Source organism: Dromaius novaehollandiae, chromosome 1, assembly GCF_036370855.1.
Source record: "Dromaius novaehollandiae isolate bDroNov1 chromosome 1, bDroNov1.hap1, whole genome shotgun sequence".
Taxonomy (NCBI): Eukaryota; Metazoa; Chordata; class Aves; order Casuariiformes; family Dromaiidae; genus Dromaius; species Dromaius novaehollandiae.
This window is the reverse complement of record NC_088098.1, coordinates 15,943,643-15,962,641: the sequence shown is the minus strand read 5'-3', so window position 1 is coordinate 15,962,641 and position 18,999 is coordinate 15,943,643.

Below are 18,999 nucleotides of genomic sequence, written 5' to 3'. Positions count from 1 at the left end.
GTCACTTCCTCAATATATGTAATCACCCTAAAACACAGAGTGATTCCCCTATTTACTTGAGTATTTAGAGAGATTAGTAATTTTTGCACTACTAACTCCAGGCTCATCTATTCTGATGATCTTTTACCACTCACTTATAGATGTTTCCATCATGTTAATAATATGATATATAATTCTTCAGTTGTGACATTCCCTGCAAATTAGCAGTTGACTCTTTAAAAGCATCCCTGAATTTACACAAGCCTCAAAAAACTGACTTCCTAGTGTTGTCAAAAGGTTATGCAAATACTCCTTGTAATATACCCCAGATCAACTGAAGGGGGTGGGGATCAAAAAAGACTTTTTGCAGGACTTTAAAAATGCATAAATTAAATACATTTTTGCTTGCCAAAGAATGACTATTACCAGAAAATAAAATCACTGGTGTTTGTCACAGAAGGATACTTGATAGAACTGGAGGTTTATTCACTATCCTGTACTAAATTTAAATCCTCAAGTGCCTCGCTTTAATGGATCAATATGTGGCTCAATCTTCACATACATTCTGTTCGTGACTCCCCTGCAGAGACCAGCAATAAGAGTGCTAACTAATGCCACCTGAAGTCAGTATCAGTATCTTAAGAACCTATTTTGCAACAGGCATGAAACACCCCCCAGATGGTAATAGCTTTTAATCACTAGTTAAGGAAACAGTGAAAGTAGAGAGACAAAACTCTGGATAGGACCCTTAAATCTTTCAGTTACTCCTAGTACCATGGACATTCACAGTCGTTACATAGCTAATTGTAATTTTCATCTTAAAAGTATGTTCGTGCCTATAATTTGACAGTTTAATACATCAGTTTCCATCTCTTGAAGATCTTTTTACTTGTGGTTTATAGCTATATTAATATAAATGAAATCATAAGTTTTAAACAGGTAGCTATTTGCACCTAAATTGTTAAACTTATAATCTGCTGAAAATGAGTATAGTGTAAACAAATAGATGAACAACATTGTAAGTATATGGTCAATTCTAAATGTGAGTAGAATTCTGTATCAATATGCTATTTTGGGCAAGAAAATCTTATATCTTAGTACAGTAACTTATCTTAACAATCAGTAGGTAAATTTTACTATCTACTTAGTTTTACTGTGTGGGAGTATTCATTGATTGCATTGTAGACATTCCCAAATAAAGGTTTCACCATTTTTAAGGAGATTCAAAAAGTAATAGTTTTATGGATATATTCTTTTGTAAGTATTGAAGACAACTGTCTATTTAGTGACATCTTGATGTCACTGGATCTTGAAAATTCAGTGGAATAAATTCAGTGAGCAAATTCTTTCAATGAAATCTTTCTTGTATTTGTTTCTAATGTTAATGTATCGTTTGTTGCTATCTCAAATCTAGGGATTAAAATATCCCCAGACAAGGATAAGAACCAGTAACAAACCAGAGGCAGAAAAGGAGTTAGCTTATGACTAAATCTGCTTAATTATCATCACTTCATTCTTCTCCAACTATCTGGTTGGAATCCAGTACAAGTCACTGAGAGCCAGATGTTTGTGCAGCACACTGTACAGCTTAATAAGCACTTCTCTTTTCTTTCTGAAATGAAGATCATAGAGGTCTTCTCTCTCGCAGAGGTGATATGAGGATAAAAAGATATGAAAAAGCTCACATCCCTTGTGCTTGAGGACAACGTAAGTACCTCACAGGAAGACAGAGGGAGTGAGAAGATAGCATTAGGACAAAACTATTAGTCTGATTTTAATAAACTTATTTGTTTGATGCTAGAAAAAAAAGAAATGTTATATTAGCTACTTTAACATCATTACACAAGGACAATATCATGCAGTACATGGCTTGGTGGATATTCTAATACAGTTATGGCAAATATAAGCAAATACCTAATGTCATCAATGCACAAAGCATTTCTTTATCTTTCCATGACTCTATGAAGTTCACTCAGCAGCTAAGAGCTTCTTGAAATATTAGAAGTTTGTAGCACAATGGCTGAATCCATATGATCATATACTGAAAGAACAAAAGCAAGTTCCTTAAATTTCAGAGATAACACAAAATGTGGGGGATTTGCAATGTTCTCTCTTAAAAGACAACAGACATGAGATCCTAAACAGTGGATAATTACAGTAGTTATATTGAACTGGCTAGGTCTGCCCTGATGAAGAATTAGGCTGCTCAGCACTGTTGATTTAAGGTAACATTTGCAGTAATCCCTTCAAAAGTACAAGGCTAGTGCTTTAACCTAGACTACCGTCTAACTCATTTGAGATAGTTTTGTTTGTTTTTTTGTTTGTTTGTTTGTTTTTTAAGTACCTGGGCTCAGCTAGAGGAGAATAGGACAGTAAAAACTCACCTGCTGTTGTTGTATGCCCATGATCTATCACAAACATTTTGAGGGGCAGACTCACAGAATAATAGACAGATAGCTCAGATTTACTAATGGAACTTACTGCATTTTATACCATTGACATTAGAGGTAATGAACTTTCCTGGTGCTATATTTACTTTTTAAGAGAAATCCAGGTCACTGACCCCAGTCCAGATCTCTGTTAGGACCAAAGCCACACTGTTCTACACAGTACCCATTACGTTACTATTTCTGGATGCGTCTTAGAGCAAGAGCAGAGGCCTCAAAGCCGTGAGCAGACTTGGCTAATCAAAGAGTTATCACAGCAGAATGGGTGAAGGATGGCTTTTGGCCTTACCTTTAAATTCCCTGCCTTCTGTAGTTTCAGCCAAGTTTTTATCTTCATTGTCATGTTAATTTTGGTATGTGTATTTACTGTTAAGTTTAATACAACAAATAATTAGATTTATGTATGCGGTGCCTGGCAGGGCTGATAAAAAAAAGCATTTACCGGAAAGTCAATAGCTCCGATTTGGTACAACAACCAAGACGTTCATATTTCTGTCATTCTATTCTCTGGAGTACTTCCTATATCCTCCTTTTACTGTAAGAAAACAATCAAGTTCTTCGCTTTAAAAGATGTCAGTTGTAGATTGTTAAAATCATATTACTATGGATAGTATATTTTTCTGCAAAGAAGCAAAGAATATACTGCTTTTATTAGAAAGGTAAAGCATATAGTCCTTAATCAGTCTTAAAATGCACTGGTGTACATTGTTGCAAGTTTATTTTTATTTTTTTAATGCTAATATTGGCAGAATAATTTTCATGTGAAAAACCTACTTAACATATGGAAGTAACCTTGAGGGTAAGGATGATGAATGAATTGATGTGAAAATAAATCTGGACAACCACCAGTGAATGTGGAGGAGTGAAGAGAATTCAAGTCTAGACTCAGAATTTTAACTGAGAGTGAAGGAAAGGAAAATGTAAACTGTTCCTTAATGTCTGCAATGTCTCTCAGGTTTTCCTACACTTATATCAAAATTCCAGGGAAAACATGATCAGAACTATTTATTTACCTCATCTATAGTATTAAATGCTTGTGGGGGAAAAAGTGTTGATATATTTACTTATAGTAACATTAATTTCCTGAACATCTGTAAAGGACTTTAAACATTTCTCTGGAATAAAACAGGGAAAGATGGAATTAAAAATTAAAAAATGCTGAGTTTTAAACACTGATAATAATTCAACTTATGTTGCATGCTTTAAGCGTAGTCATTTTCAATACTTACTATTAAAAGATCTGAATTTTAATAAACCACATGCATCACATTTTCCTGACTTCGTTAGTCATTTAAATCAGTGCTTGGCACAATGTTGAAATAATACTTAATACAAATGATGCTTGAGTTTGACTGTGCATAACCCAGGTGCAAAATGATTTAATGTATTCCTACTGTATGAAAATCAGAATATTTAGCTTGCATGTTAACCTCCACTTAAACTCAGAAAACCCATCAAGGTACCTTTCACTATTAGTGAAATGTCTTTGCTTTCATAGTGGAATCATATTACCATCAATAATATTCAAAAAGATAGCTTTTTGATTTAAAAATATATTCTATTACTGATCTATGATCAAAGGATGACTCCAAACTCTTCAGTATTTCTGCAGTTAGAGGTATTTCAGACACCACAGGTATTTACAGTGGGATCTACCTCTCAACAAGCATCTAATCTGCATAGTTACTTGCCAGATACAAAGAACTGTCTACAAAAAAGTAAATTAGAAACATTAGAACATTAGAAACAATCTCATATTTTGTGACATCTCTGGACAACTAGTACCCAGAAATACATTCCTCATACTGCAAGATGCAAATATTGAGATGCCAAATGATATACGTACTGGGACATTCCCCCTCCCCTTCCAAGTTGTACAAGTAGAATATTACCACTGCTCCACCTGACTAATCTGCTGAGAGAAGGCGCTTTCACAATTTGGTTAAGCTGACAGCCTGAAAAATATGCCTTATTAGTGCTGGCTTAACCCCATTTCTCCTATTTCTTTTTCTTTTCTCTTTTCAGGCTAACAATGCAAGGTTACACAACTTCCGAAAGACCATGACATAACAGAAGTTTCAGAAGCCTTTCAATACCCTCTTGAGGCAAACATGCCATTTTTTTGTAGCCTAGGTCTGAGTCTGGCTGCTTGGCATGTTCCAATTAGTGAGGCAGATATGAAAGGCTTATTATCGTCACATGAGATTTCAAATTAGCTTGAAAAGAAACACTCTTAATTTTACAGGAGTTTACTCGTTCTGTTTCCCCCCCCCCCCCGAAGATGCATATTCATTTCTATTATGAATTATGCCATTTTAACTTTTAAAATATTCTTCTGCTACTACTTCCACTGTTCCCAGACAAATTCTTGTTCCTGCTAAATTAATGGCAGTTTTTTCATAATCATCAGTGGGAGTAGGAGACAGTTCCTATAACGTGATGATTATTTTAAGCCACATTTTAATATATGACAGACAGTACCGTATTGCTATATTATCATCTAAATTGATTTACTCTAAGATATACTGATAAAAATGAGTTCAAGATTCCACTTCGTTATGTGTCAGTTTCAAATAATTTTCTATCTCATTATGAGAATTCTTTACCCATAATAAATGTAAAGCCTTACACATATCTAAGGGATTGTTAATTGTTTAAACCCTCTTTAGCACACCAGTCTCATGACCTCGAGTACAGGTACAGGTACAGGTTAAGTCCTTAACTAAAGCACTAGTACAAGTATAGATGAGTTCACGTGTTTCCTTAGCAACAGCTCAGCAGTAAAATGATAGGATAGTTAAAATGAAAATGATTTCAGATATTCCTAGAAAAGATTAGTTTCCCTTTTCTTCCTGACCTACATTTTCATCATTGTTTAAATGCCACAGAGGAATGTTCTAGCATTTATACATAGGTGTTGTAATAGGCTGTAGTAAGAGCATAGCAGGAGCAGCTGTTACATGGGGAACTATGGTCTCTATCCTCACCAGTTTACTATACCTTACAGTTACTCAGTGAAACCTTTCTGAGTTGTTTCCCTCTTTCACTATGCAGAAAGGCACAGTAGTGAGGCCACCACCGCAGCACACCAGAACGGGCATCATGGACAGGAACCAGAAGCGTACTGCCCGTGCACAATGTAGTATCCTATCTATCCATAGTCTATTTTCAGATTATGTGCCAAATCTGAAACCCATTCATACACCTCACTCTGAAGAAATCAGATTAAACTAAAAAATTCTAGTCAGAGTAAAATTCTAGTAAATTTAAGAAAATCATTTTACTTAAAGTGTACCTACTTCATAGGTACAAACATGGTGGATGTTCTCAATAGCCCAAATAAAGAAATGATGAAGGAAGTAAGGAACAGTATTTCCTAAGGGGAATGACTGTGAGGTTTTCAAATATGCTTATTATTGGCCTGATTTTATTTCCATTGAAGTAACTGGTAAAATTGTCATTGCCTCAGCTGAAGATCAACACTCTGTTGCTTTTAAAGGACCTTTCCTCACTTCATCTAAATTAACCATATAGGTGTTTCCTTTATCCAGTAATCTGGATGCTGTTATTTCTACATTCTCAAATAATTTCCAGTGACTAGTTTCAAATATGCAGAACTCCAAAATGTGGAGTATTGGACTTCATACTGCAAGCAAAAGGAGGCCACTAACAGGATTCAAAGAAGAGACAGGTCTAGCTGTCACTGAGAGATTAGTTGCCAAATTGAAAAAAGAACCATATGAGACCAAGGTGGAAACTGAAGAGGGAGCTGCATTAGTTTTGTTGCAGTCTAACCAACCAGTTGACAGAAAGAACTAGATAGCTTTGCACAAAAAAGAGAGAGATGATTTTTTTTTCCCTTTATCTAGTACAGAGAAGATATCTACAGCTCTCTGTTATCTGTGGAAAGAGGCTACGGTACTAATTTAGATAAGATGCCTCACCCTTTAGACAGCTTCAGTGAAAGGAATCTTAACATCAAATGTTGAAGAAATTTATTCACTGTTAAAGTGGGAAGAGAAGAAAAAAATGGACAGAGGTCGATCGGATACCGCACAATAATACCAGCTGACATAAAAAAGAATGGGAAGAACGGGTAAAAATAAGGGATGAAGAAGGCAGAGAAATTAGAGTTATAAAGAGTAACCACTCAGAGTATGTAGACATTCTTGCAAACTTATTACCTTTAAGTCCAAAGTTCCATATAATCTGAACCTTTTTTCCCAACAATATGCAAAAAAAAAAAAAAAAAAAAAAAAAAAAAGGCTAGGGAAGAGTGTATTAGCAAAGAAAGCATACTTGCTTTCAAGTACTGTCCAATAATTTGCTGCTTCCTGAGTCAAAGCTGTTTCTAAGAATTTAGGAAATCTCAATGAATTACTGGACTTGTCCAGTTTTTTCTTGATCCTAAGGTGTTCCATAGCTTAACTATATATTTTGTGAACAGTTATCAAATCATAGAAAAATTTAGGCTGGAAATTTAATTCAACCTCCTGCTCAAGGCAAGACTAGCTTCTTTGTTAGGTCTCCTTTTGTATCACCTACTAGTTTCACTGGATGCCCCACAGTTCCTCTGTAGCAAGAGACAGGGAAAAGATTGCCCATATTCACTACCTCAAGGCTAGTCATAATAGGGGTGGTATAGGAAAGCCCTCTACCATTTCTTTTCCAGATCATCTCTTTTTTCAGACCAAAGAGCCATATCTTACTTAATTATACCCTTTCCTACATTTGAATATTTCTCACCCTTCTCTGAAACATTTCCAATTCTCCTATATCCTTTTTGAGACTGAGAGATAGAAAAAGAACTTAGTATTCAAGAAATATCTTGGATCTATACAGGGGAATAATCACGTTCCCTGATTTGTTTCCTGTTGTGCTTATAGGATTTAACATGTAGGAAGAGCAGACCAAGATTATTCATCATTACTGACCAACATATGACTACATGGCCAAGAATGCATGATATTACACCATTTTGTTTTGATAAGAATACATAATATTTGATAAATTTCAGGCACATTTGAATGCCCTGAAGATTTATAACTTATCTGCTTGTTAGAAGCGTTGCTCTGGAAACTATCTCTGAGTTATTTAAAGAAAAAGATGAAGATTTATAATATAATAGCAACTGTCATTAGTGTCTTAATCCTCATAATATTATAATATCTGAACAAAATACAAGGTGGCTGTGAATACATCTTAGATTTACTTTTCTATGTCATCTTTCAAAGTGGTAAAAAAAAGCAAAAAAAACCCAAAACATTTTAATCACTTGAACATATGTGAACAGTACTAAGAGGAGTGATTCAGAAATCACTGCTGCAATCTTGTCAGCTGGTATGGTATGATTTTATGATTCTACTGCTCTGATCCTTAAGTTTCATGCTCTGCTTGTTTTGGTATCATGCATAAATGAATATCATTGTATAATGATATAAACTATGTGAAGACATAAACACAGATTTCCTCAATGTTCTTTTTTTCCGGTCACAATTTTAATAGCATATTGGGCTGTCATTTACACCAAAACAGTAAATTTGCATTAGTGGACAAATCTGAAACCAATTTATAAATTTGAAAAAAAGTATTTTGAGCCAGTATTTAGGCAATGCAATAAAAATAATGACTTGCATTAATTTTGAATTTATTACATTTTATAATCAAAACATGACGTTAACAAATCATGTTACTTTTTTTCTTGGAAAAAATTGTTAAATTGTGTTATTCCAGTTCAGCACAGTGTCATCAATTTATAAAGTTACCGTTGCATATATCACTCGGGCCTCTACTGTATGTGACAGTTACATTTCCTTATTCTAGCTGACTGTTTTTTCCACATCCCATGAAACAGCTACAGCATTTGCTGATCAGCAAGTAAATATTCAGTGAGTAAACTCTTTAAAATAGTGCCTAATTGGGAATAAATGAACAATATCAGCTGAAACTGACTCTAAGGAAGGCACGTTCATGGTGGCTTGATCAGCTGTGCTTGTTAATTCTAATCTTGACTAGATCATTTATTTCTGGAAGCGTTAGTAATAGCAGATAGTAATTATTCCACAGTGAAGAAGAGTGCAAGGGGTCAGTTTCTCATTAAAAAAGTAAAATTAAGCACATTAGATTTAAAAGATTTTTTCACCTTTTATTTAGCATTATTTAATTTGAACTAAGTTAATAGGGAAAAGCATTATTTTTAGCATTTATAGACAAAGAATGCCTTTGTACAATGCATTCCCAATACCAGATGAAAATATATTAAAACTCTTTTAGGATGCACCATTCTGAGAAATGGTTTACCTTAAGGATATTTAGAAAAAAAAGTTTTAATCATAATTGGTTGTAGGACACAGAGCAGTTTTGGTACCACAAAAATATTAAAGTTAAATTTTTTTTATGGAGATGAAATTATCCAATAAAAATGTTGACCATCAAAGGCAACTTTTTGTCTATGTGGGTCAAAAAGGGTGAAAATTAATTGAAAACTTCTTTAATATACTTTTTATTTATTCAGATTTTTAGAAGAATTAATTAAGTTGCAATTCAGAAGCTTTCTAGGTACAGTTAATAAGGATTAAAGCACACAATTTATATTAAAGTCAATTAATGTTAAGTGCCTAGCTCCACGCAGAGGTACAGCTACAGCTGCATTCTGAGACAGATAGTAAATGCAGAGCTGGACTGCTCTTGTATATGTTTAAAGGTGATTACCATAGTCCTTTTTTTGTCAGCTAAGGTAGGATCTAAGGATCTCTGCTACCTTTATGTAGTTTGACATGCAAATCCACAGTAATTACCTTGAAATCCCATTACGTTCAGAGTAGAGAGGCAGAAATATCCAGAGCCTGCCTTATCTAAATTGTTTTATATGCCCATGTTGGGCGTGGGCATATATTTCCATAAGACTGCCCTATGGTAATTATCTCCAGACATTAGAAAAATAAAAGCAGATGAATCCTGTCATAATTTCTAGGGGAAAATGAGAAAGATAGAAAGGTAAGCCTGTGTGGAGTCCAGTTTTGCACATTGACATTGCTCAGATAGTATCAGTTCTCATAACTGAAATTTGGCATCTATGAGCAATTTTACACTCCAAATAACCTTGAATCTGTAAAAAGAAAAGTGAAATATTTTTTCATTAGAGTTTTGAGAATTATTTGTTTAGGAGCTAAACAACTTCTGTTTAATGAACTTGGAAAAAATGCAGCAGAACATCAGAATCAATTTAAAAATATAAAATCACATATTTCATAAAAGGTATCATAATGCTTATCAAATTTAATACAACCAGGAAAATTTTCCTACTGTAATACTATTCAGCAATTATTTAAATTATATTGACAAAGTAAGTCAAAATTGAAAAATTTAAGCTCTCAATAAATACTAATAAATTAGTATTTATTAAAAAAAAACTTGGAAAATATATACTTAGTCTGTTTGAAATCCAGCAATAATAAAGCCCGCTTCTTACATTTGTAAAAACATAATGACGTATGGCCACAAGTACTTTATATTTTATCAGAGTTAGATGTTAAGTGCTCTCCAGTAATTAAAATGCAGACAAACTCTTGCTTAGATACTAGACCATGAATAACTGTGACACTTACCCAATTGCACCTTGCCATTTAATTTCAGCTGTGAATACCATTTTGTGAATTGATTGTTTTTCTTCTAGCTGAAAATAAATGCATAATGAGTATTTTTATAGCTATTTACTACTTTAAATTTCAATACTCAGTGTTTTGTCATTTGAAGTTCAGTGACACATGACCTAACATATTAAACAAAGCACCTATATTACATGATGAGTTATTTGTTCCAAGTGTCTTTCTAAAATGATTCACAGATATTTTAACTTATGGAATTATGTTAATGGTGAGTCAGATCTTTCAGTTTATTTCCAGATCTTGTATCAATGTTTTTGATTTCACTTGGCTGTGTGCTTTTTTTCTGTGTGAGCTGAGTAAGGGGTTACACTTTTTGCAGCTGAAATTACTGGAAAAAATGTGATAAAATCCTATGTTTGTTTTATACTTCCAATACCAAGTGATCCAATAAGAGAGTGAAATAAATTCCTATTCCTATGCAGTGCCCAAGGCCAATACTTTTTTTCTCATTTTGATATTTCCAGCTTTACGTTCTTGTCTCGTTCCAGTCAAATATTAGAGATCCTTTTCAACAAAGCATTCTCAGAATGCTTTCACATTATTATCAATTGTTTCTAAATTATACTTCAGTGAGGGTAGAAGGAGGTCCAGCTTACTTGCAATTCATATCCTGAAACCCTACTTCTCCTCTTTGCAAGCATAAGGTGAATATAGTTAAACACTTAGACACAAATAGATTTTCAAGAAACACATGTATGCCCAGGACTTTGAGAAAAAATTGCTGATTTATTGAAAGGCTATTGCTGACTTTATATTGCCCCTAATATATCTCATAGCTTAGTCTTCCTTTGGGTATTTACCTTTCTATGCCCCATTTTTGTTGTAACTCCAAGAAGAGAATGACTCCGTACTACATGAAGCAATGCAATTCAGCCTAGGCTAGGTCCCCTAAAGGTAGGAGCATCACTCAGTTGCCCACATAGAGGCATTTAGTGCCATTTTAGAGCCTTCTGTTATCTAAGAACTAAGGAACTGGCAGTTCTGAAATTGCAGCAAATAAACTATTGGAGATCAGTGCTCTGCTAGAAGCAAAACTGGAGCCAGGTGGGATATCCTCAAGCATGTAAAACGGCATGTGATCCTGTGGTCAGGCAAATGAAACCCTAGCTGACCACCTTCGGGTGACCTGAATCTTGCTCTCTCTCTCTGTTTCACTGACTGTTGACCCTCTCTTTGAACATCTCTATGGTGAGAACGAAGACACCTCGTGCTCGTGCACCTCATGCACATATAGAGGCTTTCATGCAGGCCTACATGTACATAAGCTGATGGCAGCCTTCTCCCAGCTTCATGAACTCCAGGTGGCTTTGTTTTTTTTCCTTTTTAAACATTTTTCCTTTTCTCTTCCTTTTCATTTTTTTTCTTTTCTTTCTTTTTTTTTCTTTTTTTGAATGTGTGTTGTACCTAAGGCAGGACTATACAAAATATATTGAAATTTGGAGTTAATTTCCACGTTTGCCAGTCTCAGCTCTGCTTTAACGTTTTCATATTTCTTCCTCTTATGGGATACAGGGCTAGGGAACTAATGTGCCAGGTACAGGTGAAAAAAGCTACTGCAGATCCAAAGATAGTAACAAAGTTTCAGAACTGTACCAGTCCTCCAGTCTTTCTCAGGATATGCTCAGCACAGTGAAAAAATTATCAGCCCAGTCACAAAATTTGCAGCCTATTAAAAATATTGTATTATTTTAATGTATTTTTAATGTAATATTTACTGTAATTTTTATTATTCTATTTGAAAACAAAACAAAACACAAAAAATTTCTACATGCTGTTTATGTTGATTTTACAGTGGAAAGAAAAATGACGAAATAGATGTTGAGGTTTCCTGAAGCTACCTACCATTAAGGAACGAATTCCAGAAGAAGACATGATGGGAGGTATTTGAAGGTTACCAGAGCACTAAAGTTAGGTTGGATTTTAACTCTGATGATATTTTTCATTATTGTATAAATATAATTGCTTTCCTAGAAAAGAACTGTATCTGAACACAAGGACTAAGAACAAATATAAAATAATATAGAATGTTCAGAAGATGATTTAAAATGTCTAATCACGATTGCTCCTAATTTCCATTGGAATAAGTGGAACCCACCAGTCAGATCATACCCACAGAATTTCCATCATAATGCAGGAGTTAAAGATAAACAGATGGAAAAAGGACTTTTGTTCACAACAATGACCCTGTATACTATAAATAAATGAATTCAAAGCATACTCAAGAGATATGCATATTACTGTAACCAATAACATGCCATCTCATTTTCTTATTCCCTAGTTGTTCAGGAGTAGTAAAATGCATATTAGTATGGAGATTTTTTGCAATGGGGCATGCAGTTTTTGCTAATGAAGCAAGTCTGCCAGAGCAACAGAGATGGAAAAAAGGATAATTGAATCTTACTTGAAAAGCCTCAGCTTGAGTTGTAGTCTAGAACTGACATGATCTGTCAATATTTACAGAGAAATTTATTATTATGCCACATATGTTCAGAAAAGCACATATTTTTGTTGTCTTTTGTGAACTGACCATAATAAAATAAAAGGCATGGTGTGCTTAAAGTACATGCAGACTGTTTTAAATTGCCTAAGATTTACAGTTAACTACAAGTTTTGGTCTCTGATTTTATTAAAGATAAACAAATCATTATAAAATTCTGAAAGCTCATTTTCATTTGCATAAGTAAAAATCAGCTAGTAACGTTAATTCAGAGAAATGACGTGTTTTGCTTGTTTAGAGAATGCATTCTGCTTGTTTTTTATAGCATTTAGAACATAATTAAAAAGTGATGAATAAAGAAAGAGATATTTTCAAATAAGCATTTCTAGTATATAGGTTCTGCTAAATATCAGCATTATATTTCACTCACAGAGAATTGGCCAGGAAAATGAAAAAGAATAATCTTACAGAATGTAGCTGAGCTTCTTTTGGGGAGTCAGTGGTTGTTTAGAGTTTTCAAAACTCTAACAAATTCCTGCAAACAAGTTAGACATGTAGCATGTAGACATCCCTACCCCTTTAATTTCTTTCTGTTCCACTGAATTTTCTGCAAAAGCCACACTGACTTATTTTGAGGAGAGGTTTAGGCACTATATTTCAGTCCAGTAATAACTCTCAGCAGGGTTTAGCCTTGAAAATAAGGGGCAGGTAGTAAATCACAACAAAAATACATAATATTAAACAAAAGAGTAAAGGAAGAGCTTTGAAATAAGGGGAGATTAATTTATTTAACATATATAATAAGCCTTTTGAAAGCTTTGTGATTCAACATTTTCAGTGTCAATAATTTACTAACAACAAGTTTTCATATGGTAGGCAGCTGAATATTCCCCTAAAGGAACAATTGTTGACAGGCCTTAAAATAGCAAACAGAAAGAAGAATTTGAATTTAAACTAAAACCTACTATATATGCTTAGAAGAATAATCTGGAAAAGGTTAAGGAACTCCAATTAAAAACAAACAAAAAAATATGTTTCCTGAAAAAAGCTCTTTTCTCCAATGAAATGCCAGTAACATTTGCTCAGTATCTCCAGATGCTCGAATTTAAAATTTGATGGGACTTTTTCTCACACAATTATGTTTATGAAAATACCAAAAGCTTGTTCTGTAATGCTAGGCTGTATTTATTGTGATAGTCTATGGCCAAGCTATCTGAAAGTAACTTTTTAGCTTGCCAGTGTTATTATCTGGAAAAACTTCAAGTGAACCATTTGAAAGACTGTTAGAAAGGAAAAGTAAAATATGTACATGTGTAAAAATTATTATTTTTTATTTCAAGATGTAATTCTATGTAAAAAGACACATGTTGTCAAATGACAGAACAGACAGTTGAAGCTAGGTCACTCGGGCAGGAGTGGGGAGCCCCGGGTACTCCTTGTAAGACTGCTTGTGTATCATACATTAGACGGGCATTGGCCAAAAACAGAAAGGACGAAGTTCCTGAGAGCAAGGATTGGGGAGGTGAGATGTTCTGAACCAATGATGACCACGCCGATCAAAAGGCCAACCCAGAGAGTGAAATTGAGTAAGGTTTATTCATTATGATGGAACTACCTGAACTCATGAGGCTGCATTTGGAATATGGTGTCCACATTTGGGACCTCTCAGTAGAAAAGAGATATCAACAAATTTTAGAGAGACCAACGGAGAGCCAACAAGATGGTTAGGGAGTCAGAGTTGAAATACAAGGAGAAACTAGGAAAACTGGGTATGTTTAGTCCGGAGAAGAAAAAGCTAACTGAGTGCTGAAGAGGGGTCTTCTACTGTCTAAAAGGGGATTATAGAGGAGATGGAGCCAAACCCTGCCCAGAGACGCACAGAGAAAGATTAAGTGGCCACAGTGCTGCAGCAAAAGAAATTCCAACTGCAGATAAGGGTAATTGTTCATCAGGAAGGTGGGTAAGGCCCAGAGGAGGTTGCCTGGAGGGGCTGTGGAATTGCTGCCCTTGGAGGTTTTCAAAGCTTGGCTAGAAAAGGCTCAAGCAGCCAGATCTGGCTTTGAAGATAGACTGGTTTTTGAGCAGGAGGTTGCCCTAGATGACTTCCAGATGTTCCTTTCAAACTATTTTTTCTATTACTCTATGATTCTAAGTTTTCTCAGATACATAAGCAAAAGAGGAGCTTTTAGGTCCTAAGCTCTCAAAAGTGTGTAGCTGTAGCTCTTAATTCAATGCTTAAATGCACGACAGAATTTGAGAGAGAGTCTTCTTTTTGGTGGAACTTCCTGACTGGCCTGTTGTGCCTAAGTCACTGCTAAAGCTTTCAGGTGCTGAATATCTACATCCTAGTTTGCCTCTAATCCTAAACAGTTATTTATCTAAGTGGCATTTAAGTAAGCTCCACATACCTGGGTTTCCAAATAATTACAGAAAATGAAGGCCAGCAGATGCTGTACAACACATGTCCCTTATAGTAAAATTTATTGACAGCACTATCATTTGGTCTTTATTTCTCCCTCGATCTGCTCCAGGAAGAAATAAACAAATTTTATATTTTTTTTATTTTTTACTTTCAGCTATTTAAATATTTTATACTATTGCTCTCCAGTCCTAAGGAGATATATTGCATAGTATGTAAATATGATAGACTAGATTCTGATCTCAGTTACATCTGTATAATAAATAACATGACTTCCTTATAATGCAAGCAAGAGTGCAGCACAAGATGTAAAAATGATTAAGAATGGAGTTTATGGGAACACACAACGAAGGAGAATAGAAGTAAACAAAAATTAATCAGATATGTTTGTGAGGAAGCACAAAATAAATCTTCCTGGATTACTCTTCTCCATCAGACAGGTATAATTGTATTGTTTCAAAACTTGCTTGCTGACTCAGTTCACAAACATGTTCAGATGTTTGGAAGCTTACTGCTTTACAGTTGTAAGTCATCTCAGTGAACTTACGCAATGGAGTCATTTGGAAGTGTTGCTTAAAAATATTCTCTAAATCCAGCTCTGTGTAGGGGATATCTCCTGCTTGTAATACACAAAGTGACGAAGGTAATACCTAAATGGCAGTTGATTTTATTTTCCTCCAAGCTCTTAAAAAGAAAAAGAAAAAAAAACTGTCAAAATTCTTGATTGTTAGTCCTGAAATTCTGCAATCCCAACTACCCCTCTTCTTTTTGTATATCTCCGCTCCCACAAACAGACCAACACTGTTTCTTCTCTCCTGCAGAGGAGGAGAACTATTCCTTCTTCCTGAAGTTTATTGCAATCCTGCTATAAAAGAACTCAAGTAAGCAAATTGCTCTATAGCACGATATTGTCTTTGTCACTACAGGCCTTGGGAGGGTAATTGCAGTAAAACACTTGCTGCCCAACTTAGAGCTGGCTACTGTTTTGAAGAGAAAACGCTGACTGTGCTGAGAGAGAACATATTGCAAATTCACGTCATATTTCTATCAGCTGTTTTCACAGATCATGGCCAGTCAGCTAAACATCTATAAACCCAGCTTAGGAACAAAGCAGGAAAGAAAAAGAAAATGATGGGAAGAATGAAAAATATGCTGGCAATGGGACAGGTCTTCCTGCTGGCCAGCCTGTCAGGAGTAGTGCTGAGTGTATTTGAAGAGGGCAGATGATGAATCAGTGAGTCAGGCTAGCAGAAGGAAGTGAGGAAATTTGACAGTTCTGTCAACTGGTTCTTGGTGGAAAGCAATTAACTTATGATGAATAAGAGAAATAAATCATGCAGAAACTGTGGTCATTTAATTAGAGGAAACCTCCCTAAATGATATAAAATTGGGACAAACTTCCAAAGAGGAAATACAGATAGAAAAACCTCTGCTGCAAAAGTAAAATTACAATGCAAAAGGGAAGAGCACAACTGTCCGCTGGAAAAACTCAGAATTAATTTTGTCCCTCCTTCCTTTCTTCTCCCTTCTCTCCCCCTCCCTCCCTTCCTTTCTTCATCCCTCTTTTCCTTCCTCCGTCCCCATCTTAATTTGAGGTTTATTATAGAATAGCTATCATGGTCCCCACCTCAGAATGGAAGTACATGGAAAGAAGACCAGCAGTTCAAGAAGCGCACGGCCTCTCAGCACTGCAGCTGGGGGAACAAAGCGAAACAAGAGCTGTGATAAAGTGTGGTGGAAGGTCTGTGCTGGGCTGGAGACACAGGCTAGTGCCCTGGAAATTGGGACGTGCTACTCCTGCTGCCTTCGAGGAAGCATGACAGAAGAGCAGGAGAGGGCAATGTCTGCCTTCTCCCAGAGCATAGGCAGCTGCTTGGCTCTTTCCCTATTCCCTTGTCTCAGAAGAAACAGTAATAGGTATAGTGGCCTGTACTGGTCAGAGCTAGACACAGGCTGATTTTTTTCCAGAAGAAGGGAAGTAGGAGCAAGACTATGTTGTTCCCAGCTGTACACAGAACCTGAGTGGCTGTTTTGCCTATGCTTAAAGCAAACTTTATGGAAAGATCTCAGCCAAGTATATCAGGCTCCTTTAGATATCTGATCTAGGATCCGTCTGGGGTCATTTTTATACATTTGCTAATATGTTTTTGCACCTTTCTCTTTTCTCATTTGTCTGAACTTCATGTTACATCCAAGTTTACTATATATATTTTACGTAGGTTAGGTGCTTGTTCTTTTTTTCTCTTTTTTATGCCTGAAAATGGTTTTGTTCAGCTCCAGATCTGCATTTTTTTACCTAAGCATTGGTGAGCTTATAGCCACTGCATCCCTATTAATGCCTATGCTCTCTCCCTTATCATCCCATGCCTGTACTTCTCTATACCACATCCTGTGTCTTTACTTCTTAAGGACTCTGATATCATAAGTTTTTGTCCATGCTGTAGTGTTAGAGTAATAAATACTTCATTCTACACAGAATAAAAGCTATTGTTGTACCATGTAAAAATAAGGAAAAATAAAACAAATTAGACATAGCTAAGTGATCTTTAGGGAAAATAAAATAAAATAAATAAAATAAAATAAACAAACAAAAAAACTCACACAGTTACAGTGAGACCAAGTGAAAACAAAGCTCCAGGCCAGACAAAAGCAAGCCTGACAAGCCTCAGTCCTGAGGCCTTGCAAACTCATTGCAAAACATTTGGCCTTTTACTAAGAATGGCAATACTGTATTACTGGGTGACAATGATCCCCTTTCATGTTTGTACAAATTCTGTTTTTTCTGTGCTTGAAGGTCCTTGCACTCTTTGGGAAATTGGTATAAAAATGGATGCAGAAGAAAACATAGGCCTTCACATGTACATCAGATCCTTATGATTATTTATGTTAAATAGGGATTTTTCTTCCAAAATGTTCAAGGAAATCTATGGGTTCCTGTTATTGCAGCAGAGCATTAACAAACTGCTAGAAAGCTGCACCATAAACAGGGTCCCCTGGATGCCTGCAAGCCAAATAGTCCCTGTCTTGGGCAAGAAATAGTAGTCTGATTTTCTTTAAGTTTCCTCTTTAGCTTTTTGTTAAGCCTGCATCAGGAATTTCTAGAAAAGATGTTATCTAGAGTACTGTTGGAGAAAACATGACAAGTGGCAAGGAATAAATAGATCTTTATTATACAACTAAATGAAATGGAATATAGAATATATATCTTTTAGTTTATTGAAGATGGAAGAGTGTTACAGGGTATCTCTTCTTACCTGAGTTTACAATTAATTTTGCACACAGAGTAGATTACAGATTATGCACACAAAGAAGGGAAAAGAGCATAAGTACACAGTAAATAATGGAAATAATTCATAAAAGGAGAAACAGAATATTTATACAATATTTCCAGCAATTTAAATAAAATATTTTAGGTTTGAGTATAGATTCAGCATTTCTATTGCTAAATAATCATATATTTGTCTAGCAGTCTTGCTTTACAGAATAGATTGTATTAACTGATTTTCTCCATTTAAAACTCATTCCTCATGTGTCTTTCCTTTTGATGACAATTTTTTTGTGAATTCATATTACTGACTGGATCGTCTACTTATCTCCAGTAAAATCTCTAGGAAAACTAATCCACTGACTCTTCTACAAGAGGAATTGTGTTGGGGAATAGGAATTAGATACCACTAACATTTGCACCAATTGATAAAGACTGCAATTATACATGAATATTTACCTCCCTATTCTCATCTACCATTAGCCTCTGTCTCTCCTTGGCAGCAAATTGAGTTCTGTCTGGTAAAAAGAACAAAACAAAACAAAACAAAAAAAGCCTTTATTGTCCATAACTATGGTGGCAATAGTTTCTCTTATTTTACTGTCATGCGTACCTTCCTCTAGGAAAACAGAGTGACTGCATACCCATACCAAAGAAGTGTTCCCCAACTTAACCTCAGACAGGTTTTGCTTCTTACAGATGTAAGCCAAGGCTAAGAAATCTACCTTCTAGAAATGCAGTAGCCATAATACCATATGCAGGTTGGACACGACACTGGTGCTATC